General features: G+C 34.5%; 1 pseudogene across 1 annotated transcript; it reads left to right on the top strand.

Moving 5' to 3' along the window:
• Nucleotides 1–936: 936 nt before the first annotated feature.
• On the top strand, nt 937–7,875 carry LOC148873560 (chromo domain-containing protein LHP1-like; annotated as a pseudogene). Its single transcript, XR_016105312.1, has 6 exons — nt 937–1,426; nt 1,550–1,575; nt 1,668–1,754; nt 1,878–2,667; nt 7,169–7,229; nt 7,338–7,875. The product of XR_016105312.1 is annotated as a chromo domain-containing protein LHP1-like (transcript).
• Nucleotides 7,876–26,030: the final 18,155 nt, after the last annotated feature.

Below are 26,030 nucleotides of genomic sequence, written 5' to 3'. Positions count from 1 at the left end.
GTCGTTTGCGGTCGAATTGGGGTCTATGCCTCTCTGCATGGCACCTTTTGGGGTCCTCAATGTGAGGATTGGCTATAGTAGGTGCCTATGTGCCAGGGTGAGTAGCTTGGGGGACGCAAGTTGGTTGCCCTAGCATCTCCTTCATGGCCAGGATACAGTCGACTTTCTGCTGTATGGCCTGGAATTGCATGGGGTCGACCACAGTCTGATGTTGGGATTTTCGAAGTGGAGAGCTACAAAATGAGTAGGATCCCTGAGATAGGGAACGGGCACTAGAGAAATCGGATGTGTTTTTAGGCATGGTTGTTTTAAGTGCGTGGAAAGGTGTTTGGGAAATGACTTTGTACGTTTCCCGTAGATACCAATCTGATGATGTTCGATCCGAGGTGTTTTGAACCGATGACACAATCAGGTAATCCTGCCAATTGGATGAGGTCGAGGTGGAAGGACAGAGCTGTGCACCGAGATCTACAACCAGGAGAAAAGGTCAAAAGCCCGGGAAATTGTTCCTTGGGTAGGTACTCTGATGCTCAAGTCAGTTGGGTAGAGAAAGATATGATCGGGCCGAACAGGTTGAAATAATGGTGGTCTAAGCTAAAAAAATAATATAGAAAAGTATTTAAAGATTTCCAAAAGCCCCTTACCTTAATCGGGAAATACCTATTTATAATTCGGTGTTCGTATCCCAAATGGACAGGGTTTATGGGTTTATCGAGATGAGGGCATTCGTTGATGTCTTGAAGAGGTTTTTTTTTTTTTTCTCGGGTGGAATATGCTTCCTTGTACATATAAGACAAGGCATCTTCGCCAATGGCCGGCTCAACCATCACTAGAAAAGGACCTGCTGTCATTGAGTCATGGGTCAGTTGGTCTAGTTGGAATCTTACAACAATGTATGCAAATGCAATTTATACAGACGGATGAGCTAAATGCAATGGCCGTTCAGCGAATGGGGCAACAAATCAGGTGGCTTTCGGATTTCCACAATGCAATTGCTCCTCAATCCTCATGCGGTCATGCCATGGAAAATGTTCATGTCTTGTCCTCCCTCTCTGTCTCTGTCGTAACGAAGGAATCACTATTTAAAATCAGTTAAATGGCAAATTCAAAATGTGCCAACTAGATTTTCCCATGTTGGCAGCTTCCCTGCCCCGAATAATCATGCAAGTGCACACAAACGGGCACAGCAGAAAGTACCAGAGCGAAGAGAATGGTCTGCAAGAAGAAGACCGAACCGACTGAGGAACACCACAACGCCGTTAGAGGCGAAGCTGCAGCGGCGAAGGCTGTGGCCGAAGTGGTGGAGCAAGAGGGGGAAGAAAACGAGGAGGAGGGAGAAAGAGAAGCTGGAGTGGGAAAAGAGCGCCCCAAGCTTGATGATGGCTTTTACGAGATTGAAGACGTCAGGGAGAAAAGGGTTCGCAGGGTACTCCACCGGTGAAACTCAAACCCTACCAGTCCACTTGCTTCGTTTGTTTGTTTTTGATATTGGGTTTCTTTCTTACATTAATCTTTTGCTTTCTGCTGCCATGAATTGCTGGGGCAAAAGGGTCAAACCCAGTATCTGATCAAATGGTGAGTAGCTAAGCGCCTTTATGTTATTTCTCAATTTTCACTTGTGTGGGGTATGGACCGGTTAAAGCGCCATTTCTACCATCTTCTTTCAGGCGTGGTTGGCCGGAGACTGCCAACACGTGGGAACCCTTTGAGAACCTGGTACAGTGTTCTGACGTCATTGAAGCATTTGAAGACAGGTTTCTTCCTTGCTTTTCTTTTCTTCTTTGTTGATTTTTCCATTATTCTTGCTTGAGTAGAAAATGGTCGAAATTGCTCAATACCTGACCAATTTTCTTGGGGGTTCTTGTTGGGCTTTAAAGCCTGCGTGTGAGCAAGAGTCGGTGTTCTCGTAAGCGTAAACGGAAGTCTGGAGGTTTCCACACTCAAACGAAGAAGAAGCAGCGTGTAGCTACAGGTTTACAGGTTCTTTAAATTCGGTGATAAACCTCTTCCCTCTGCTCCTTCAGACAATTCAAGCCTTATCAGTCCTCCTGCTGCTACTGCTGATGGAGCAGAAATGGGCAAAGCAACCCAGGGTAATCATTCGAATAAGCGAGGAGATGTTGTGAGTGTTGAGGGGACTGAACACCTTGCTGATAATAGATCTGTAAACATCTCTATGGAACGTAAACCAAACAATCAAGCAAATGAAGCTGATCCCAGGGTGAGTGAACTAAAAGCAATGACGCCTAATAATGGAGGGAATGATGAGAAATTTTCAACAAGTTTCCCTGATGCCAAGATTTCAGAAGATGGTCCTACTAATGGGATTTCAAAGGTTGAGAGTATGGAACCTGCTCAGAGCAGTCTCCTAACGGGTGCCAAGAAGAGGAAGTCTGGATGTGTGAGAAGGTTTAAACAGGATTTGGCCTCAGGTGGGCCCGGCAATGGTGAAAGTCCATTTGTGAGAAGCACTATTGAACATCGCAATAGAATTGGCCCAGTGGGTATAGATGATGCTGAGTCCAATGGAGATAATATGTGTAACAAGAACAAGTTGGATGACTCCACAAATCCATATTCTATTACCAAGATTGTTAAGCCTATAGGGTATTCAGCTAACATATTGAACAATGTCCAAGATGTCACAGTTACTTTCCTGGCAGTCAGGTATTTTTACCTCTACCTCCCCATCCTTTCTTTTTCCTTTTTTCTAATCCTTTCAACATATATATCTTTCTATTTTTTACCAATTTTTCTTGAAGTGGGAAAAATGTGACAAGGATGTCTTCATGATAGTTACCATGTAACGGCTATAGATTCTAATTTGTTTTCAAGTGTTGGTCTTATTCTAAGGTTTTAGATTTTTAAATTTCTTGAAATATATTCTTTTTGTATGTCATACTAAGTTCGCTGTTACTAGGAGGGGACACTAGAGAAGATGGTAGCAGCAGTGGTATTCTATGCTGGCATGCAACAACTCAACCATTAAACTTGGACTATCGTTTTAGTGGATTCTATGTGGAATCTTCGTCTTCTACCCACTACCAATTACAACATGCACTCTGAACTGAGCCAACATAAAGCCAAACATAGCTCTATGGCTGTCATGCTACAACCCAATCCCTACAAGACTTCTAAAGCATTACCTCATCCGATCCTTATTTTTGATTACTAACAAGAATTTTACTGAGGACCGAAATAGAAACATACAGTGATGCATTGGGCCCATAGGAGGGCATAGAAAACATAGTAATAAAGCAACAAAGAAGCTAACACCTGCAATATCCAGAGTCAGGTTACCCAACAAAATAGGCCTAGAGTCCCCTCTCTTAGCCAAAGCATCTGCAAATCAGTTAGTGGACCTTAGATCCATTTGAATAAGATATTCACTTGAAGAAAGCTCCCGTCTCCCTAATCAAATGTCTCACAGTCCTAAAGTCCTGATATCTATGTTGCATCCATCCACTAACAACTCAGGAGTCCCTGTCAATATCTTAACTCTTAAAGCACTTAGAAAACATCAGATGAAGGCTCTGGAGCATAGTTATGTCATTTGCTCTAACCAAGTCACCATGACCATTCAAACATGAATGCACAATGAAAATCTCTCACCAACTCCTCTGAATGAGCTTCTGACACCAAATGGCTCCAGGCTGCATAATGTGTATCAATCAAAATCGAGTTCAATAGCTCCTGTAATAAGGGTACCTACTCCTGTATATGGCAATACCTATTCATCAATGATCTTGTTATGGAGTCAGATAATCATCATCATCCAACCCTACTATATGGGGTCAGCTACATAAATCCTATTTTTGTATCAATAACAGGAAGCATTTCATTAATATAAGAGATTAAAATACAAAGGAGGGGGGGGGAGATAAAATATCTTAGCTCCCCTAGGGATCAGAATAAACAATCAAGGAGAGAAAAACCAGTTACAAATGAGCTCAGAAAATAGAATCCCTATGCACCCCTTGCCTAGGAGGGGGAGGAGATAAAATATCTTAGCTCCCCTAGGGATCAGAATAAACAATCAAGGAGAGAAAAACCGGTTACAAATGAGCTCAGAAAATAGAATCCCTATGCACCCCTTGCCTAGATAAACCATTGGTGAAGGAGTTGGCACTTCTCTTTACCCAAATGCATTTTACATCAATGTCCTTAGTCAATCACTTAAACTTCCTCTTCTCATTGTTGTAATACTACATAAATCCTATTTCACCAATCTGTTCTGTTTACTGCCATATCCGTTGCTAAATTATTGGCGCTTAAAATCATTTCTTACTACTTCTACCCACATGTCCTTGTCGGTCTACCTCTTGCCCTTTTAACTTGTAACAAATCACTTCTTGCAGGTTCTCTTAATGGTCTTCTATGCACATGACCAAACCACCTTAGTTTACTTTTTCTCCTTTTATCACCTATTGGAGCTACTCCTAAGTTCCTATGAATGGCTTCATTTCTGATCCTATCCTTTCTAGTTTTTCCACTCATCCATCTCAAAATATGCATTTTGCCACTCATTTTCTGGACATGGATTCAGATCTAATGGCAAATTTCCTACTGAGTGTCTGGCTTCACTTGTTCAAATTATCTAACTTGTTTCCATTACTTTGTTGAAACATCTAATATGAACCGTAGTTAAGATCTTGCACAACCATGCAATATCCGTCAAAAACAAAACCTATTCAGTTAGAAGAAAAACAAGATTCATGGTAGCCAATAATTACTTCAACATTATATATAGAAGAAAAAGTATGAATCCATCAAAAAAAAAAAAATACAAGATAAAAAGACTTGTAACATGAGGAAAAACTAAGGGGCCATTTAATAATGGGTAAAGTGGCTGAACTGAATGTTTAATTCTTTGCCTTCTATTGGATAAATAATAAAGTGTTTGAAGGTTTAATCAACCCAACTTCAGCTCCAACCATTAAGGAGCTCATAACCTACTTAAAAACTTATTCACTAAGAAACAAAGTAATAAGTCATTCATTTCAATCATCACTACAGTTGTTTATCAAATGGCCCTAAGCTGTGAGTCTGTGACATGGATTAGAGACGTATATAACCAATCAAATTGAAGAATACTGATCTTTGCTTGGAGGAGGAGTGTTTTGTAAGTTGCAAGGGGGTTTATACAAATGAGTGTAGCCAATTTTGATGAGATAAATTACCAAATGAAAATAGAGGTGGTTTGGAGGAAGGAATGGAAATTAGCATTCTTAATGTAGAAAAGGGTAGTTAATCTAGAGTAAGGAAAAGATATGTATGTGAAGAGGTGTCAATTTAGAAACATAAAATGGTGCATGTGAGATGTGATATTGCAATGTGTTCATGGGAAAAATGAGGTGTATTGGAATAAAGAACCTTTTCACAAGCAATAATTTTGCAAAAAATGTTTTTTTTGATAAATGAAAATTTATTAACATTAAAGATTCAAGCTAGTACAAGCATCCCATGGAGAGGTGCAAACTACAACCTCTCCCAATGAAGTGTTAAATTACACATTTTTTTTTTTGATAAATGTTAAATTGTAAAGATACAACTTACAACTGAGCCCAATACAATTGATCCCTATCGGCCCCTTGCATAGCTAAACAGTCAGCCATTGCATTTGTAGATCTCCCCACCCATTACATTCTTATGTTAATATTCCTTGTTTTCCACTTGAATTTCTTGATTTCATCCCTATAGCACCAAGTGATAGAATCCGGATCCTTCCAAAAAGTTTCATGTTATGTAGTAAAATCTTGTGTTGAAGGAAGAAAATCCAATGGCTGAGATGGGATTTGATTCTAGCCATTTATGCTAGGCTAGCAAAATCATTAAGGAACAGAACAGTGCCTTGTACCACTTTATTGGGCTCTCTCCCAAAAATGTCAAAAGAAATTTATTTGTGGGATCAATTGAAAAGATTGAAAAGAGAAAATTATTTTTCCCCCTTATAGGAGAAGCACTATTGAGTAACTAATCATTTTTTTTTAATTTTTTGACAAAGTGATTTTTTGTACTAGTGTGAAACAGAAACATGTTTAAGTTAAGTTGTGCAATGCATCACTTGATACAGAAAATAATGGGTTAGGTAACATAAACAGAAACATATTTATGTTACCTACATCTGTCTATGTCTACTACTTGCTTTGTTTTTTTATTTTTTTTCACATTTTATAATACTCCTTTAGTACAGTTGGTCATCTTATCCCACAATATCTTCATCTAAATTCTTTACTTTTTTCTAGAAATTTATTTCTATAGTACATCACCTTTTTGAGCCCCCACCCACTCAATCTACCTCAATGTAGACATGCAAAATAATTAAATAAATATACATCTATTACTGTTAACCTGTTATATGTGGGCAATGTAGCTTCTAGGATGAGCTTATAATCTTTATAAGTCAGTTGCTCCTTCCTCCCAAGGAGAAAACAGAAGGTTCCTTTTCTTTGGCTGAAGAAAAACAGAAAGGTTGACATGCATTCAATAGACGGGTGTAAGAAAAACTATTCATAATTTTAAAATATGTAGCTGTTATTGTTAGATTATATTCATTCACGAATATGAGGATAACATAATTAATCTTTTTTCAAAACATCATGTCTCAAATGTTTTTGTCCTTTCTTGCATGGAATTGCTTTAACACCCATAATATACAAAATTGTTGAATTACCAAAGATAAATTAATTAAAAATAAAGTTTTGCAACAGTTAATGCTTGCAATCCCAATAAAAAAACAGTTAATGCATGCAAGAAGAAATTGAAGTGCAATAACCTGTCATTGTATGGAGGTTCTGGAATGTTATTTTCAGATGTAACTTTTAGCCCCATAGAAGCTTTTGTTTTTTCTACAATGCATTGAACCCCTTGATCTTTTCTGTTTATGGGAACACCACTGAATGGCTTATACTCCCTTAATTCATATTCTGTACAAGAACATTTCAGTGACTCTCGTGAGGCTTTCTGAACATTTCAGTATCATAGTGTGCAGTCTTTTTTAATTTCGATTTTTGTTTCTACATTTGACCATTCTCTTTTGGACTTTTATTTTCATCTTCTCTAGCCTACAAGCATCAGTTCTGTCATGGGTAGAAATTTCCAAACAAAAAACTTATATTTAAAGTTTTACATAGTTGTTGATATTATTGTTTGGGTTGAAATTTTATAGGTCTGATGGTAAAGAAGTGGTGGTGGATAGCAAATTTCTAAAGACTAATAATCCTCTTCTGGTATTTTACCCTCTGTTGCACAAATTGTTCTCTCTTGACTAGATTACACAATTTTGATGTAATAATGTAGGAAATAGTTCTATGACCCCTTTTTTTCTTATTTTCCAGTTAATAAGCTTCTATGAGCAACATCTCCACTATACTTCTACATGAGAAAATATATTTGCAAGGATTGAATGGATAGAGGCTGAAATTTCTTCTGATATAAGGCCATGGAAGATTGTTGATTGACGGTTAGTCTTGATCTCCAGCATTGTCAGTTTGGTAAAACCCAAACTTGATCCTTCATTTGCATGCTGTCTATTTAGTTGCAGGACATCTGATGGAGTACAGAAGCGCTCTATTGGTTTTCAGGGCACAATGATAATAGTCTTTCAGCAGGACAAACTTTGGTCATTCACACTAACGCCTTTTAATGTGCTTCCTGCAATACTGGTTCATCATTCAAGTCTTATTGTTCAGAACTTTGATCAAACTTGTACTAGTTTCACCAGTGATAAACTTCATCCCTGGTGGGCTATCTTTGTGTCAATATATGTATTTTAAGGCTTGTCTTCATATATTCTATGATTGAATATTCCAATCAAAGTGGGTGTAAATTTATAGTAGACTCATGAGTCTCAACTGTTTTTAGACTTGATCACCATTCTCAACTATGTTTTGCATTTGAAATGTAGTCTCAAGGAACTTGAATCATGTTGCTTTAGCAGTGCAATTGCCATTTAGGACGATTTCTGCCAGGTACATTTTCTTTATATTTATTTTATTTATCTCAGTACGAGTGATTGGACTTTTTTTGGTAAAACAAATATTCATTCAACTGAAGCAGAAAAACGAGACAGTACAGATAGATTGGACTAGGAACTACTAATTCATGACAATCCAAATGTAAATTATATATAATATACACCCTGTCAGTGGATGGTATCATGGTATCTATAAACAAGATTATATTATGCCATAGGACCTCTGAAGATATTGCTCGAATTTTTTTCTTTTTCTATTTTTATGTGAATAAAGGAGGCTGGATTGCTGGTGGATTTGTGGTTTGGATTGAGAATTAAGGACTCAAATTGGAGACGTAGGCCAATCTGTTTCTGTTCCAGAAATTGCGTTGAATAATCCAAGGGGTAGATCATACTAGGGCCTCGTTTCTGATAAAATGCCTTGGCCCACCATCATTTTGCAGCTGTATTGTTTTGATCTAAATCATTCTTTTCGGATTATATCAGAGTGGATGGTTAGTAGACTGTTTCGAAAATAACTGGCAGCCACAGCAGTTTTTGGGATGCCTAGTTCAAAATATTGGTATTGGTATTGGTATGGCATGTATTGGTAAACTTAGATGCAAATAGTGTCACATGCACATGGTGTTATGGATACACTTGGGAGGAAATTCTTATAAATCCCACAAATACATTAATAACACTAAATCTAATGTTGAAATAACTATGAATAAATAAATAAAAAATAAATGCTTTAATAATTTATACGAAGAGATATTTATCAAAATATATATATATATAAAAAGATGCATTACAATTAACAATGCTAGGAGTCTACACATGTAGATATCATGTATAATTAGCTTTATTAAGAGGACATTAAACAATGTGCTTCCAATCCACTAAAAATTCATTATAAGACACATTAAATTGTTGTTAGAACAATTAGTTTGATAGATCATTGATTGATTAATCTTATAATTTTTACCTTACCATGAAAATCATTTAAAATATGTAAAATATATATATATTTTTAATTTTGGGTTTTATCCTAAAACACCAAGAAAAAAAATCATTTTTTGACATAAATTACTGTTAGATCAATGGGTTTAATAAATCATGATAGACCCATCTTATATTTCTTTCCTGTAATAATAATCATTTAAACATAAAAAAAAAATTCTTTTTTTTATAATTTTCAGATTTTTTAATTTTTTGGCGAAAATCCACAAATGTAACAAGTTTGGACCACCAACATAAATAGATATATGTTGGCAGTTCAAACTATTGAGACAACATATAACTGTCAAAAAAAGTATGGTTGAATTGAACAATTCATTGACCTATGCCAATGGTCAAATACTTTTAGTGGTGATTATGATTACTACCATATATCCAAATGGCACAAGAACCATGTGACCCATTCAACATCTTGATAATTTGCAATACCAATCAAGGTTCAAATATGAAGAATATACCAATGCATATCGTACTATACTATCAAATTTTAACTTTTGAGACTTCAAATGTGGAGATTTTGTGACTTAATGTATCTTATTGGTCTAGTCCCTATTGTACATGTTTTCTTTATTCTTTTTTTCTTTGGGAATTTTTGCAATTTAACATATTTTTAATATTAAGAAGGCTCTTTGGGTTGTGGGTGGATTCATTTAGACACCCATAAACCCTATTCTAAGTTCTTTTCTCATTTCGATTAGGAGGGTTTACATGGTACTAGTACTGGCTTATTATCTTAGTTTTTCATTCAAGATTGAATGATAATCTCAAGGCATTTAGCATATGTGTTCAAATTCTGTTTTGTAGTTCTTTATGGGTTGTTTTGATCAATACAAGATATCTTAATTTTCTTGCAAAAGACACCCTAACAGGTTGGTAAATCACCTCTCTCTCTCTCAATCAGCTGATCCAATCAACCTATAACCCTAGATTTAGTGTCGTCCTAGGGTTCTCTTTCTTCTCATTTACTTGGTTCAAATTTTAGTTTGTTTCTCCCTTTCTTGGTTCGACAATGGTCTTGATTGCTGAAGTTGTTTGTGGTGTTTTCTGGAGTGGTAGTCTTTCCTTATATCTCTTGTTGAACTTGGTTTCATCGCTTTTCTTGCTCGTAGATTGTTGTATCTTTTATGATATGGCGTCTGATAGAATAGACGTTATCCTTGTGAAACTGAATTGGTCAAACTATGGAATTTGAAGTTTCATTTTGATTTCTCTGTTCAAGGGCTCCTCTTTCAATGCTCCGCTGTGGAGAAGAGAATGAACAGTGCTTCCTCTCGTAACCTCCTCCGGATTTGATCTGAAGTATGTCGGCCTGGGATAGATCGATGCTGTAAACGGGTGAGCTCAACGCACTTCGTAGGTGGAAATCAAAGGGTTTGAACGAGTCCCTCCTGGTGTGAAAGTGCTTTAACGATTGGTGAGGCGGGTTGGACTCGTATGAAGCTCGCAGAACAGGGGAGGCCTCAGTCAGCTGTAGAAAGCCGGAGAAAGAAGAAGATGACACCGACGAAGCAGGATAGAGGTGATGGCGTTGGAGATGGGCTCTTCACAAATCTCGTGGAAGCTGAGATTGATTGTTGGAAAAAGGGAAAAAAAGATCTCGCCGCTGTTCAACAGAGATGACGATGAACAGTGGCGGAAAGCTTCAGGTTAAGGGAAAGAACGAGAGAGAGATGGAAAAAGAGAGAAAATCGAGAGGGAGTTGTGATATATGAGAGAAAACAAAGCCGCCGCTGCCTCTGGTGGTTCGAACAGGTGAAGACGGTGAACAGTGAAAGAAAAATCTCCCGGGCTTTTACTCATCATTAATGGAAATACGCCAGGCCCGAGCCCGAAGCCCAATCTAATAAAAAAATTATAATTTTCCCTATTCAAAATAGAATTAAAAATTCAGATATTTTTTTTTTCCTATTTAAATGAATAATGCCTATGGTTTTTTTCCCTTTCTTTTACGTTTTAAAACATTGTTTTACATTTTTAAATCAAAAAATTTATTCAAATGGACATAATCACAACCCATTTTATGTCGAGCTGAATTGGCTCGGGCCGGGCTATTTTGACAAAACCCGAGCCTAACTCAAATTTACTGCGGGCTAGGCTTTTTTACTCGAGTTTAAGCCCACAGGCCTATAAACATGTTCAAGCCCATCTGGGGGCTGGGCTGGCCCGTTGGGCCACTCGGCCCATGAACAGGTCTACTCTACATAGGGCGAACACGAGACATTCGGCTCCTTTTAAAGAATGCCAGGGGTCTTTTGTGGTTTTACAAAAAAATTGAGGGTAAAATTGAAATTTGTAGGTTTGGGCCAAAATTGGTCCAAGGGAAGTCTGGTTCAATGGTGGGTATTTTTGGGTTAGAAAATGGAGGGTTGAGATGAGTATGAGTGTAGGAAGGGTTTTTGTGTGTGGGCCAATGAGATCGATCGAAATAGAATCTTTTTAGATGAAAAAATTGTATCTTGGATTCTTAGCTCTATAAAATCCCATATTGTTGTACCTATGAGGAGGATGAAGATTGAAATGTATTCGTACGGGAAGAAAGTTTATCAACAGTTAAATAAGTGATGACAATATTAAATCAAACTAGATATATTTGTATACTATCAAAGAGATAAGAAGATTCAAGAGTATTATGCTAGCTTCCTCATTTGTTGGTTAAATATAAATTGGCTCATATTGACCCTTTTGACTCTATAGGTTGTGTGAAGTACTTTCGGCAATACTTTGAGAAGAGAAAGATATCAACTCCCAATGCACTTAGACTGGAATATGAGATAGGCAAGTCCAATATTCTAAGTAGGGGTTCTCTTTTAGATTTAGGCTTTGTGTTAGGAAAATTGCTTAGGGAAGAAATTAGACTTCTAACTGTAGTTGATTTGATGAAAATTTGGTGGAATCTAGGGCTGAAAAAACTTTTCTAACACATGATAGCAAGAAATCTTTTATTAAGAACATCTCTAAGACCCAATGTTATGAGTGTAAGGGTTTTGGCCATATTGCATCCTGTAAGTAAGGTTCAAAGTATCGGAAATGTAAGGTGTATCGGAAAAATAATTTTAAGAGACGTATCATGATACACTTTGGATACGCATAGATATAAACAAAAAATTAAGATACATATAAATATGTTAAGAAATTCAAATATATCCTAAAAAATATATTACTAACAATAATTACAAGTTTTAAATTATTGTAGATAAGTTATTTAAATGTAAACATCCATATTTTCAATCATTTAATTGTAGATAATTACAATTAATAATTGTTGAAAAATGATGGAATAAATTAAATGTGAGAAAAAAAAACACTAAAATATGAATGTGTATACATCATTTTTCAAATAACCAATATAAATGTTATGTATATATATATATATATCAATATATATTAATATTCATTAGTATACAAATTTTAATAATTAATTCAAACATTTATTAATAAATATCCTTTAGAGAAGAGAAAATTTACTTAAAAATAATAATGCATACAACCATAACAAACAAATGGGTGTGGCCTAGTGGTGACTTACAATTGTTAAAGCCTAGTGAATAAGGTTCGAATCTTGCCATTATTTAGAATTCGAATTAGGCATTAAAATTTAAATTTAAAGTATGAGTAATTGACTTCTTAATGAAAGAAAAATTAGAACAAATATAGAAGTAATTAAAGAGATTAATGAATGAAGGGCACCCAAAAAAAATCAAGTGTATTGGGCTGTATCGGACTGTTTTAGGTCCGTATCGGCTAGCTCGATACGGGCCTGTATCAGTGCGATACATATGAAAAGAAACTGAACAGATGATTTTTACACATTTTGCATATCAGGCACTTGTCAGAACGATATGTCGTCTGATACGACTCGATACGTTGCCAAAAATTTGAACCTTGCCTATAAGAAGAATATTTGTCCCCCATTGCAAACATGACCACATCATTCCTAATTGTCTTGTTTAACCAACTATGGGTGCTTAGAAGATGAATTAACCTTGTTTTTATTAGGTAATGAAGGGGAGGCAAATGATACTATGTTTACTAAGGGTGATTCTTCTATTAAAGGTGATTTTCTGTGCCTATGGATAAGGAAAAAATTTGACAATTGGTATCATTTGCTATTTCTTCTATTTTTTCTATTATTAGCTTGTCTGGTGAGTTATCTAGTTATTTTTTTCTCATATATTTGGTTTGTTGATTCTACTGCTACTAACCATATGACAAGAGCCTACCCAATCAACCAAGTTCCTTATTAAAACCCATCATAAACACATTGTTATTGCCAATGCTAAAAATCTAAACATCATTGATAGTCATGATCTATCTCTTAAGCCTTTACCCATTATGTCCTTTCTTCTTTCATAGACTTTCTTTTTTCTTAGCCATACTACAAATCTAATTTCTATTGGCCAATTTGTTGATGAAGGAAATATACTCACATTTTTCTCATGATGGTTGCTTTATCTAGGACTGATACATTGGGAATAGGTTGGGCCATCTATTTGCATTAGAATTCGAGAAATCTTAAGCAACAACATTCACAACATGTCTTAATTCTTCTATATATAATTCCTTTTTTAGTCAAAGAAACAATGTTTAAGACTTGTGTCATAAACGATTGAGCCATCCATACTTGAAAAGTAAAAGTTTTTGTTTGATTCTGACTTGTGGCATAAACAATTGACTAGTTATGATGATGAAGACATTTGTAAGTTGAAGTCCTTACTTCATAATGCCTTTAACATGAATAACTTGAGCTCCCTTACTTATTTCTTGTGTTTAGAAGTCCAACATAGTAATTGAGAGTATTTCAATAGTTAGTAAAGATATATGCTTTTGATCTTGTCAAACTAATAGCATTATTGGTGATAAATATGTCGATACTCCTCTGGAGTTGCAAGTGAATAGAGCTAAGCCGAACTTTGGCATGTCTTGGATCAACTCGACTAAAATACTACTAGGTTTGAGTTCGACTCGAACTATATTTTCTTGCATGAGCTCGTTTCAATTAAACATATAATGAGCTCGAGTTTGGATCGAAAGCTCAAATGTATGTATATATATGTGTTATTCTTTTATAATATATATAGCGTATTATAAAATATATAGTATATTTTATATTCTTCAATATGTATGTATGTGTTAATTGAGCCAAGCTCGCGAGCTTTCAAGCCAAACTTTTTATTAGTCGAGCTCAGGCTCAAATAATTAATCGAGATTACTCCATGGTTCAAACTAGAATCAAGGCTAATCAAATTCGAGCCCGAACTATTCATTAGAGCTCAATTTGATTGAAACCTTATGCCCCAATATTTAAGTAGGGTATAGTAGTCTTTGTATTCTTTGGATAATCTATACAAATTGAGGTCTAGGTGGGAGATTATTTTCTCTAAGTTCAAACTATTGTTTCCTCTCTCTCTCTCTCTCTCTCTATCTATCTATCTATCTCTATATCTATCTATCTCTATCTCTATTCTTCTTCTTCTTCTTCTACAACCAGAAAGAATCAATCCATTAAAATATGGTATCAAAGCTCTAAAAAGGGAGGAGAAAGATGAGATTCCACTTTTTGGAAGATTGCAATGAATCATTTTCTTTCTTTTTTTTTTCTTTTCTGGACTATTGTCACTATGAGTGACAGCCCTAGTCGTTGTATGGTGGTTTGAACCCTTCATTGAGCAGTTTCAAGAGGGCATTATTACACATGTCCCTCTTGTCGTGTGGACTGAAAATTATTGCTAGGTGGTGAGTAAGCTGTTATAATGCCTAGGTAATAGATTTTTTGTTTTTTTTTTGTGACAACTAGTTTTGTGAGTTAATAATTGAATAATTATTGTGGTGTTGATAGTTTGTTGAGTGGACACTATTATGACAACACAAGAGAGAGTAGTGGTGATAAAAAATAAGTGTAATGGTTCCCTCTTATTCTAGGTGACACCAATCAAACTTAATGGTGAGAATTATGTACCATGGGCAAAATTGATGGAGCTTTTTTTTTTTTTTCTTAAAGCAAAAAAGGTGAATCATGTGAGAGAAGATAAACCCTTGGCTGATTTCAATGGTATATAGATTGTGAGCAAGAAGATACTTAAATTATGACATGGCTATGGAATAGTATAAAGCCAAAATAAGTGTAAACTTTATGTTTATAGACACAATCAAGAGATAAGGGATTGTGCTAAGAGACTTTACTCTGGTCAAGATAACACTACAAGAGTATATCAACCCTACTAAGAATATTTCAATTTTCAACAAAGAAATCAAAGCCTTAAAGAGTGTTATGCTAGTATGAGAAATCTCATAAATGAATTCAATATTTACCATCCCCTATCCTCAAATGTTGAAGTCTAGCAACAAAGAAAACAACTCAATGTAACAAGATTTTTTGTAGGTTTGAAGTTAGAGTATGAATCAATTAGAGCATAAAGACTAGGTAGTTTTGCTTTCTCCACTCTTGAGAAGGTGTTTACTTGACTTTGGATGATTTTGCACCAGTCCAATACGATGGCATGCGGATCGTGCCAGACATAGCACGATCATGTGGGCCATGTTGTGGCAGGAGGTTTCAGGTCCACAGGCCAGCACGACACAACACAATTGTGTGTCATGCCACCCACGGCCTACTTGTCAGCATGGCACGGTCTACGGACACGCAATAGGACGAACGCAGCCCGCCCAAGGAACTAGCCATTGGGGGGGTTTACAAAAATACCCCCTAACAACTTTAACAGATATATAGGGGGTATTTATGTACTTTGGCGTTGGGGGAGAAAAATGATAAAAAACACCCTACAACAACTATATAATAGTTAGTTTGGGAGCATTTTGGGTAAAGTGATAAATGACTTTACAAAGACCAAAATACCCCTCCTAACAACTAAAAAATGACTAGTTTTTTGGAGTACTTTGGGTAATTGAATTATTTTTAATTCCTATAAATAAGGTAGTTTGGGGGGCACTTTAATCCCCCTCTTTCTACCTAGTACTCATACTACTATTGGGGGTAGGAAAAAGAAGGGAACTAAATTGATTAGCCCAATTTGGAAATTAATTAAAATAGAGGAGGTTGAGAGGAATGGGAGAAAGGGTTGTTTTCCAAAAATATAGGAATGACTTAGCTATCTTAACAAGGGTGGTACTAGCCACTTGGGTAGACATTTACTCATCCATGAGAAAGAAGAAGAAGAAGAAGAAGAAGGGAAATAAAAATCTTGAACACAAATTGGGAGGGGGTTTTGGTACTTTTAAATATTCACAAAAAATGAGGCAATAGTTGGAAAACATTATTGTACGTACTACACAACCATTTTTATTAGCCGAGGATAGTAAACTTGAAAAATTTTACATAATTCTATAAATCTTCAATTTAAAAAAGTTTCTAGAAATATTATTAGAATAGATGCTTTGACAATTTTTTATTCATATAAACAAAATTTAATTTCTATTTTATCAAATCTTAATTCTAGAATTATAATTACTTTTGATATTTGGACCTCTAAATTTAATATAAGTTATATTTGTATTACTGGTCATTTTATTGATGAAAATTGGCTTTTACGAATATAAGCTTGAATGGCGACATACTAGCCCAACTATTGTTACAAGTATTTTAAATACTTTACATTCTTATGGAATTGCCAATAAACCTTTTTATATTAGTTTTGATAATGCCAACAATAATGATTCAACAATAAATATTTTAAAATCTCAATTAAAACCTTATTTTAATGGTAATTATTCATATTAGATGCACATGTCACATCTTAAATTTATGTATTCAAGATGCTTTAAATATTATTTCTCATCATATTTTTAAAATTAGAAACTTTATTATATATATTAAAAGTTTTGGAGCAAGAAAATAAGAATTTAAATATTTATGTCATAATTATGGTTTAAAATATAAATATTTTATGTTAGATGTTCAACATAGATGGAATTCTATTTGTTTTATGTTAGAAATTTGTATTCCCTATAAACAAATTCTTACTGATTTTTATAATTAAAAAGTGCCACATGATATTATACTTGAGAAAGACTAGCAAATGACAATTTGTATAAGAGATATTTTACACAATTTTTTATGATGCAACTAAGGAATTTTTTGGTGTTTATTACTCAACTAGTTGTCTTTTAGTTAATCAATTATTCATGATTAGTGAATGTTTTACAAAATATGGAAAAAATCCACAATTTAAAAGTATTGTTGAAATAATGGAAAATGAATTTAAAAAATATTGGGAGAACATTTCTCCTCTTTATTGTTTAGCTGTAATATTAGTTCCTAGGATTAGAAAAGATTGTATAGATATTTTACTTAAATCATATTGCAAAAATACGAATACTGAAATTGGAAATCAAAAAGAAAAAAAAAATTAATAGTTTATTATTTGAAGTGTATAGCTTATATGAATCTAATATGGTAGGGCATAAAAAAATCTACAACTTATACAAGTGCAACTTTCACTTCTGAAACAACTAGTTCCAGTAGTGCAAAAGATAGAGTTTAGTCTTTAATAAGTAGAAACCAAAAACTTGTTGCCACCTCATCAACAAGTTCATTTACTGAACTTGATATTTATTTACAAAAAGAACTTCTAGTTTAAGTGATTCATTTGACTAGGAATGAATGAATGATTTTGATATTTAACAATAGCGGAGTGGACATGAAAAAAAATTATCCAATCCTTGCCGCCATGGAACATAATCTACAAACCCCTCTAGTGTTTATAGTTCCATCAAAGTCTTGTTTTAATGCAGGGATTAGGGTACTGGATGACAAGAGAAACTACATGAATGATAAAAGTTCATAGATGCGCATCTGCTTCAAAGATTGGCTAGATGTTGAGGATTGATTAAAAGATAAAGGAGGGCATGACACTACACTCGATGATTCATTTGAAGTAGATGATCAAAATCAAGATGGAGATGGAGGTGGAATTTGAAGAAAAATTATGAAGTCATTATTTATGTATACTCAATAATTTTGCAACATTTTTTAAATTTATTGTAATTTTTTTAAATTTTATTTTATTTAAATTATTTGTTATTTTTTTCAACAATGTAATTTTTAGTTTTCAATTTGTAATTATATTATATTTTTTATATTTTATTCCATTTTGTTAAGTATTTTTTGACCATTGTATTATTCAAGTTTCAAATTTAAATGAAATAAAATTACTATTTTTTTCAATTTGTTGTCCATTTGGCATTTTGTATTTTGTTAAGTGTTTTTTTCATTTCATTGTTAGAATTTTTATTTCTTCAATTTGTTCCTAAAGTAAAGTTAAGTATTTTAATTTTACTTAACAAAAAAAAATCAAAATGTCAAAAAGCAAACAAAAAAAAAACAATTTGGCCCGATTCGGCCTAGGTCGGCACAACCCAAGCCCACATGGCCTACAGTCCGCTTGGTCTAGACCCGCATGTCACCACGACACGATACACTCTTTGCACAAGCCACAAGTGGGACGTGCCATGCCGGCCCAGCATAGCCCGATTTACAACTTTATCATTGAATCATCTTTCAGTACTACAGTGTGAGTCATGCTAGTATGCAAAACTCTGTCGGGTTTCCTTTAATCATAGAGTCTATTGCCATATGTTGAGTCATTTTAGCTTAATACATTTAGATGTTCAGGGTCTAAATAAAGTTGTCCTATAATGACTACAAGTATTTTACAATTTTTGTTGATGACTATTCAAGATTGGCATGATTTTATCTAATGAAATAAAGAAGTGAATTGTTTTCTATTTTTTTAAAAGTTTCATACTAAAATTCACACTCAACTTGATGTTTTAATAAAAATTCTTCATTTTGATAGTAGGAAAGATTTTTTTTTTTTACTTCATTTTAACAATATTTTGAGCAACATGATATTATCTATCAAACTTCCTATATGTATACAACAAAATGGGGGTGGTTGAACGGAAGAACCAAAATTTGTTTAAGTCAGCTCAATCACTTTTTCATCATATGAATGTTTTCAAATGGTTTTGGAGTGATGCAATGCTTATAGCTTGTTTTTTCACTAATCAGATGCCCTCATTCATCCTTGATGGTTGTTCTCCCTTTTCTATTTTGCTTCCTACTTTGTCTCCATTTCCTTTGACTCTCAAAAGTTGAATTGTGTGTATTGTTCATAATATAGGTCTTAAACTAGATAAGTTAGATCCATACTCTACAAAGTGTATCCCTTGGCTATTCAAGGACCTAAAAAGGATATAAGTGTTATAATTCTATCACACGGCAATCGTTTCTTTGTCTTGATGTTACCTTTTTTTAGTATGTTGCATTTTTCAGTAGTCGTCGTGTTTCCCCCCTCCTCTAATGGTTCCTCTTTCAATTCCAATTGATGATACCATTCTAATTATTCCTATTGTGATCGAGCCCTCACCTCCAAGTGTAGAAACATTGAACATCTCCAACTAGGCAAGTATATTTTCATTAACTAGCTCCACATCCATTTTTTAACCTATCCATAAATCTTGTAGTTGTTCATACTTTGGTGTTGCCTCCTACTTCTAACCTTGACCTCCCCATTGCATTGCATAAAGGTAAACGTATTTGTACTCTTCACTCAATGTTCAATTATGTTTTAGTTTTTTTACTTTCTATCACCAATTGGTTTCTCTTTTATCATCTATATCTATCCTTAAGGATGTCTAAGAAGCTCTTAACTCATTAGGGTGGTGTTAGGCAATGGAAGAGAAACTCTTTGCTCTCGCACACAATCATACATGGCAATTCACCGTTCTTTCTCTTAGTAAGCATGTTGTGGCTACAAATGGGTATACACTATTAAATACTTACCTGATGCAAAGCAGAGCGATTGAAAGCTTAGTTGGTTGCTAAGGGCTACTTATAGTTGTATGGGATGGACTATATGGAAATTTTCTCTCTTGAGGATGGTATGGTGTATTGTCTCAAGAATGCAATTTATGGGCTAAAACATGCTCCTCACGATTGGTTTGGTATATTCAATGAAGTAGTAAAAAACTTAGGTATGAAATAATGTCAAGTAGAACACTCAATATCCAACTGTGATTTTGAAACTAGAGAAATTTTTACCCTACCATATGGGTACCCATTGGGGTGAGTTTTTTGCTTAAAGGGTGGATTTTGGGGCAGAGATGGGATATAGGATTCTACAACCCATACATGTATGGGTAGGGTACGATATTAGTCTAAATCCAACTCTCACCACCCTACTTATTATTGGAAAGCATATGAACTTTATGTATTAGGTGTTTGATTTAATAATACTTTGAATTATGTAAAGATAATTGATAGTTTATGTGTTTTTGTATGTCTTGATCAAATAATTAGAAATTTTGTTGTTTGTTCCTATTATTTTACTTATTTATTATTTATACATAACAAAAAATAATAAGAAATTAGATGTAGGTTCTAAACCCAACCCGCCCTACCCTTGAATGTTGGGAGGGTAGGGTTAGGGAGGGTTTTGCATTTTATATGTGGGGACAGTTTGGATTCTCAAAATCCAACCCATTCTTAGTTTTGGGGTGAGTAGAGATTAGGAGATTTAGGGAGGAAAGTATGGTCTAGAATTTACAAAACCGACCCCATTGTCATCCCCATGTAAATGATATTATTATAATCGGTAGTGATATGTTGGGGATTGACAAGTTAAAGGCCTTCATGTGAAATTACTTTCAAATAAAGGATCTTGGCAAGTTGAAGTATTTGTTGGGTATAGAAGTTGTGAGACCAAAGCAATGTACCAATTTGTGTCAAAGGAAATATAATCTTGATTTATTGGAAGAGATTGAGTTGTTAGGTGCTAAACTAACTAAACATCTATGGATCCAAATGTTAAATTGAGTACCAATGTAGGTGACGTCTAAGATGATCCTAGAAGGTACAGATGGTTAATGGGAAAGTTAAACTATTTAACAATTACCTAACCAAATATCTCCTTTGTAGTTAGTGTAATCAGCTAGTTTATGCAAAATTCATGGGTTCCTAACTAGAATATGCAGATTTTAGAATTGTATAATATTTGAAAGGAGCATCAGGTTGTGGGTTCTTTATAAGTCAGGAGGGAGTTTTGAAATAAAAAGATGCATTGATGCAAATTAAACTTTCTCAGTGTCTGACGGAATCCTTCATGGAATATTATACATTCCTTGGAGGAAATTTAGTGACATGGAAGATTAAGAAATAAATAGTTATAACAAATAGTTTTGAAGTTGAATACAAGGCCATGACACACACTCCATGTCCTTGGAGGAAATGAGTATTGTAGATCTCATCACATTGCATGAATGAGACCTCTCTCTCTCTCTCTCTCTCTCTCTCTCTCTCTCGGCAATTCTATAACTCAATTGTTCAAACAGCATGAACAAGATCACAATATGAGTGCCAAAGGGTGCTGCTTTTGATTTTCTTGATATCTAGGTTAGGGTTTCTAATGTTGAATTAAGATGTGGTTAAGCATTTTGAATCAATTCAAATATTTAAGTATTTAGACGAAATTGAATATAGCATGGTTCGAATATTCAAGTATTTGTCAAATACTTTAGCATGGTTTGAATCAAGTATTTGTCAAATATCGAGTCATTCAAATAACTAATTTTGCAATTGAATTCGAATGCATAGTTCAAAACACACTATTGTGGTTTGAGATGCTTTCTTTTCACCAATCAAAACACACTATTGTTGATTGTATTGCATCTCTTTGTATAAACTATATAAACTTATAAAGAGGGAAAAATAAACAGAGCCTAGGCCATATTTGTGAATAGACTATTCCAAGGAAAAAAACATGAAGAACGACGAAATTTTCCTTGATGTAGATGATTGTAAAGTAATTTCGATAATGAAATTTTGTTAAAGATTTTCAAACAGATGAAAATGATAATTCCTTTAAAATAAGGACGAAAATGAGAACAAATAAAGAAAAGAGAAAAGAGATATTAATCCTGTATGGAATGAACATAGAGTTATTAAGGAAAGTTGATATTAGAAATGCATTTTATACTCAAGGGTCATATGTTCGAATCTCCTAGTTATTACTTTTAACTCATTTTATTAATGATATACAATATCCAATCACCTATCATTTATTTGTTTTTTTATCAAGAAGAGAAGATTTTATTAAATTAAAACTCGAATATTACATCAATGTGAGAAAGTTCTCACCCCAGAAAAACAATTTTATAGGTTTACCCAAAAAACATTTGTTGTGCAACAGCGCATTGTTTAGCCAAAGCATCCACCATCCCATTTGCTGTTTTTTTTTTATCAATAACAAAGACCTTCATAGAATTTCAATTAAGATTACATACAGAGATAAACTATCTTAACTCCCCCCACAAGCAGAGAAAAGAATCCCTATTCACCCCTTGCTTTGCTAGAACATCAGCAAAGGAATTTGCAATTCTTTTCACCCAGCTATATTTTATTTCAATATCCTTGGCCAACCATTTGAACTTTTTCTTTTCTTTGGATTCCTTCCATGGCCGCTGAGTTTCTCAGCCCTAAAAGAGTCAGTCATCCTCTCCAATTGCCCAAGAAATTACCACCTAAGAGTTCTCTTTTACCTCCAGATTGTGGAATCCATATTTCTTAACAAATTTTAGTCCATGAAGTAATCCAAACAGTTCTTTTGTTAGTGCATCAGCATTTACTAACGGTCATGAATACACCACTTGCACCTTTCCTTCAAAGTCTAGGAAAACACCTCCCAACCAAGCCACAACCCAATTATCAATGCAACTCCCATAAAAGCTTTACAAAATTGGTTGCTAGGGGCCTCAAGTCCATATTTTCTTTCCTTTTCTTGAGCCAAAAGTGTCACTTCCTTCCAAATTCTCAGAATGTCATTTAGCGAGATAATTTGGAAATCTTCTAGGATCTTCACCCAATTTGTAACTTTTATTTTTTACTGTGTCAATGGTTTCCACCTCCATCCTACTCTCTTCATTGCCTTGTTGCCTAGGCAATGAATTTTTTTTTAAGTCAAAAGCATATATCCTAGAGTATTTCCCTAAGTTCCATAACCATATTTTCTTAATAATAATCCATAATTTTCATGACAAAAGTAAAGAAAATCCACATATTCATGAGAAGAAAAAGAATAATGAAAAAAGTCAAAAAAAGAGAAGAAGAAGAAAAAGAAGAAGAAAATAATAAAAAGAAAATCTACCATTTGAAGTATTTGAGGGTTAACACTCAGCAATGTAAGTGTTGATTAAACCCTAACAAATAAGACTATAATAAAAAGAAATAGTAGATAAACACACAAAATGTAGTTTAATAATGTCTATTTTATAATTATAGTCTCAAAAAATAAAAAAATATAAAAATACTTCATAACACAACAAACTGCTTGGCGATTTGCAAGGCAAGCTTTCAAGGGCACCTTGTCGCCTAAGTGTCACCTATGCACCAGCCTAGACATCGCCTTCACAACTATGTTGGCAGCCTCATTGCTTTCCATAACCACCTTCCCCACCTATGCACCTGCCTAGACATCGCCTTCACAACTATGTTGGCGGCCTCGTTGCTTTCCACAACAACCTTCCCCTTCTCTTTGGTTGTCTCAAGAAGTTTGGGTCAAAGAGACCCACCACATCCTGAGGAGGAGCCCACCTACACTCAGAGAGAACAAAGATGATCCCAATACAAAAGACAAGATAAAAAGATAGAGGATAATTATCAAAAAAAAAGATAAAAAGATAATAGGATATAGCTTCACCATTTTTTTTTTTTTTGCAAAGGAAACACATGTAAGGGGATAAACACTTATTTGGCCTTGGTTTCTGCAGATGTCATAGGTGTTAATCTTTCCAAGGAAAACTTCGGACATAAGGCCTAAATTTTAGGAGGGATTGCCTTACTCCAAATTTCTTTCACCTGGAAAATCACCCCCAAAGAAAAAGTTAAGTCTAGTCAAAAAAAGGATGAGCTATTCACACTCCATTTCCAAAGACCCTTCTGAATCCAAAGTCCCAATTTAAACCCGAGGCAAAGAAGTTCACAAACTAAGAAATGGGTTCAAATTTGTAATTGGAGAATGCATAAAGCACAGAGAATTGGCCCTTTAGTGGTTGTTTACCTAATTAAAGGTCCTCCCAAAACAAAACACTCAATCCATTCCCCACCTCAAAACAAATAAGGTTAACAAAAGAGGGATATACCTCATAAATTGCTTTTCAAGGAGATAGTGGAGTTTCAATGGGGGTTTTACCATTGCATCCTAGCCATTGTCCGAACGACCATGTATGCTTTTAATAACCTTGTGGAAGAGCCTATCTCTTTCTAGGGGAAACCTCCATAGCAACTTTCCTAGGAGAACTAAATTCTTTAGGACTAAATTTCCTATTCCAAGCCCATCCTTCTCTTTAGATTTACTTACTTGTTCCCATTTCACCAAGTGGTCTTTCTTTCTATCTCCCGGTTCCCACAAGAAATCCCTCATTAACTTTTCTACAAGCCCAACAATTTTAACAAGGATACGAAAAGTGGATAAGAAGTAGATGGGTAGTTGGCTTAGATGGCTTTGGTCAAAAGATTATCCTCCCTCCCAAAGAAACGTAATTTTTTTCATGCCAATTTCTTTAGCAATTTTCTCTAACACGGGCTCCTAGACACTCTCATATCTTGGGTTTCCACCCAAGGGAAGCCCTAGGTACTCCAAGGGCTAGTTTTTGACTTTACAACCTAAGAACTTCGCTATTCTAAGGACCTCCTCTTCTTGCAAAAGTCTGTCCCACCAAACAGCTTTTCCCCAAGTTGATCCTTAAATTAGATAATTTCTCAAAAGAACCAACAAGAATCTTTAAATTTCCAAGGGACTCAGGGCTATTGTCCTAGAAAACAGGATTATGTCATCTACAAACTACAAATGAGTAACTACACTCCTAGCCCTTCCCACCCCCTCCAGCCTTTGATTAAATTATCAAAGGTCATGTTTGGGAGTACTTAAAAATAAGTGCTTATTTGGGCTAGGACCACACCATTAAGCACTTATTGGTGCTTGGGAAATAAGCCTAAAATAAGTGCTTATTTTAAAAATAAGGACTTATTTTTTGAGCCCATATTTCTAGCTTTTTTTCAATTGCTCATACAATAAGAACTTATTCAATATTTTTCTCCCAAAATTATCCCCTATAAAATTTTAAAATACCAATTATACCCTTTCAATATTGTTGCTTTTAGCAACAATATCATTACTTTTAGAAAAGTAAAGTACTTTTACGGAAACACTTATGAAAACAAAGTGCTTTTACGAAAGCACTTTTATGAAAGTACTTTTACGAAAGCACTTCTATAAAAATACTTTTACAAAATAACTTTTATGGAAGTATTTTTACAAAAGCACTTCTATAAAAATACTTTTACAAAATAACTTTTATGAAAGTACTTTTACATGAAAGCACTTTTGCAAAAGTACATTTATAAAAGCATTTTTATGAAATTACTTTTATAAAAGTACTTTTACAAAAGCACTTCCATAAAATCGCATTAACAAAAGTACTTTTATAAAATCACTTTTATGAAAGCACTTCTGTCATAGCACTTTTATTCATTCACTTTGGATTAGATATTTTTGAAAATTTGAAAAAAAATGGACTTCGAAAAATAAGTGCTTATTTTTTAAGAGTCACAAGTGCTTATTGGAGGAAAAGGCCACCAAACGCCCAACATAAAATAAGCACTTCATAAAGCTGGGTGACAAATGCAAATAAGCGCTTATTCGAATAAACACTTCTTTTTAAGCACTTATTTTAAGCCAAAGTAAAAAAGGAAAGGGGATAAATGGTCACCCCATTTCAAGCCTCTTTTAGCTGGGAAAATTCTCTAGCAAAACCATAACCATTGTTCAGGATTGAATATTGCACCAAGCTCAAGCACCCCTTAATCCACAATCTCCACCTTTCCCCCAACCCAAATTTCTCTATAACCTCAAAAAGGAAAGACTAATCAAGTCACAACTCATTCATTTTATTAATAATATATAATATTTTGATCATTACTTAATAACTAAGAATGCATAGTTTCTAAATCTGATTCAACTCTATTCTGAATCTGACCATATGA

The sequence above is a fragment of the Nelumbo lutea genome, chromosome 1 (assembly GCF_056320005.1).
Source record: "Nelumbo lutea isolate HS-2025 chromosome 1, American lotus-T2T, whole genome shotgun sequence".
NCBI classification, from domain to species: domain Eukaryota; kingdom Viridiplantae; phylum Streptophyta; class Magnoliopsida; order Proteales; family Nelumbonaceae; genus Nelumbo; species Nelumbo lutea.
This window is presented reverse-complemented; position numbering and strand designations above follow the sequence as displayed.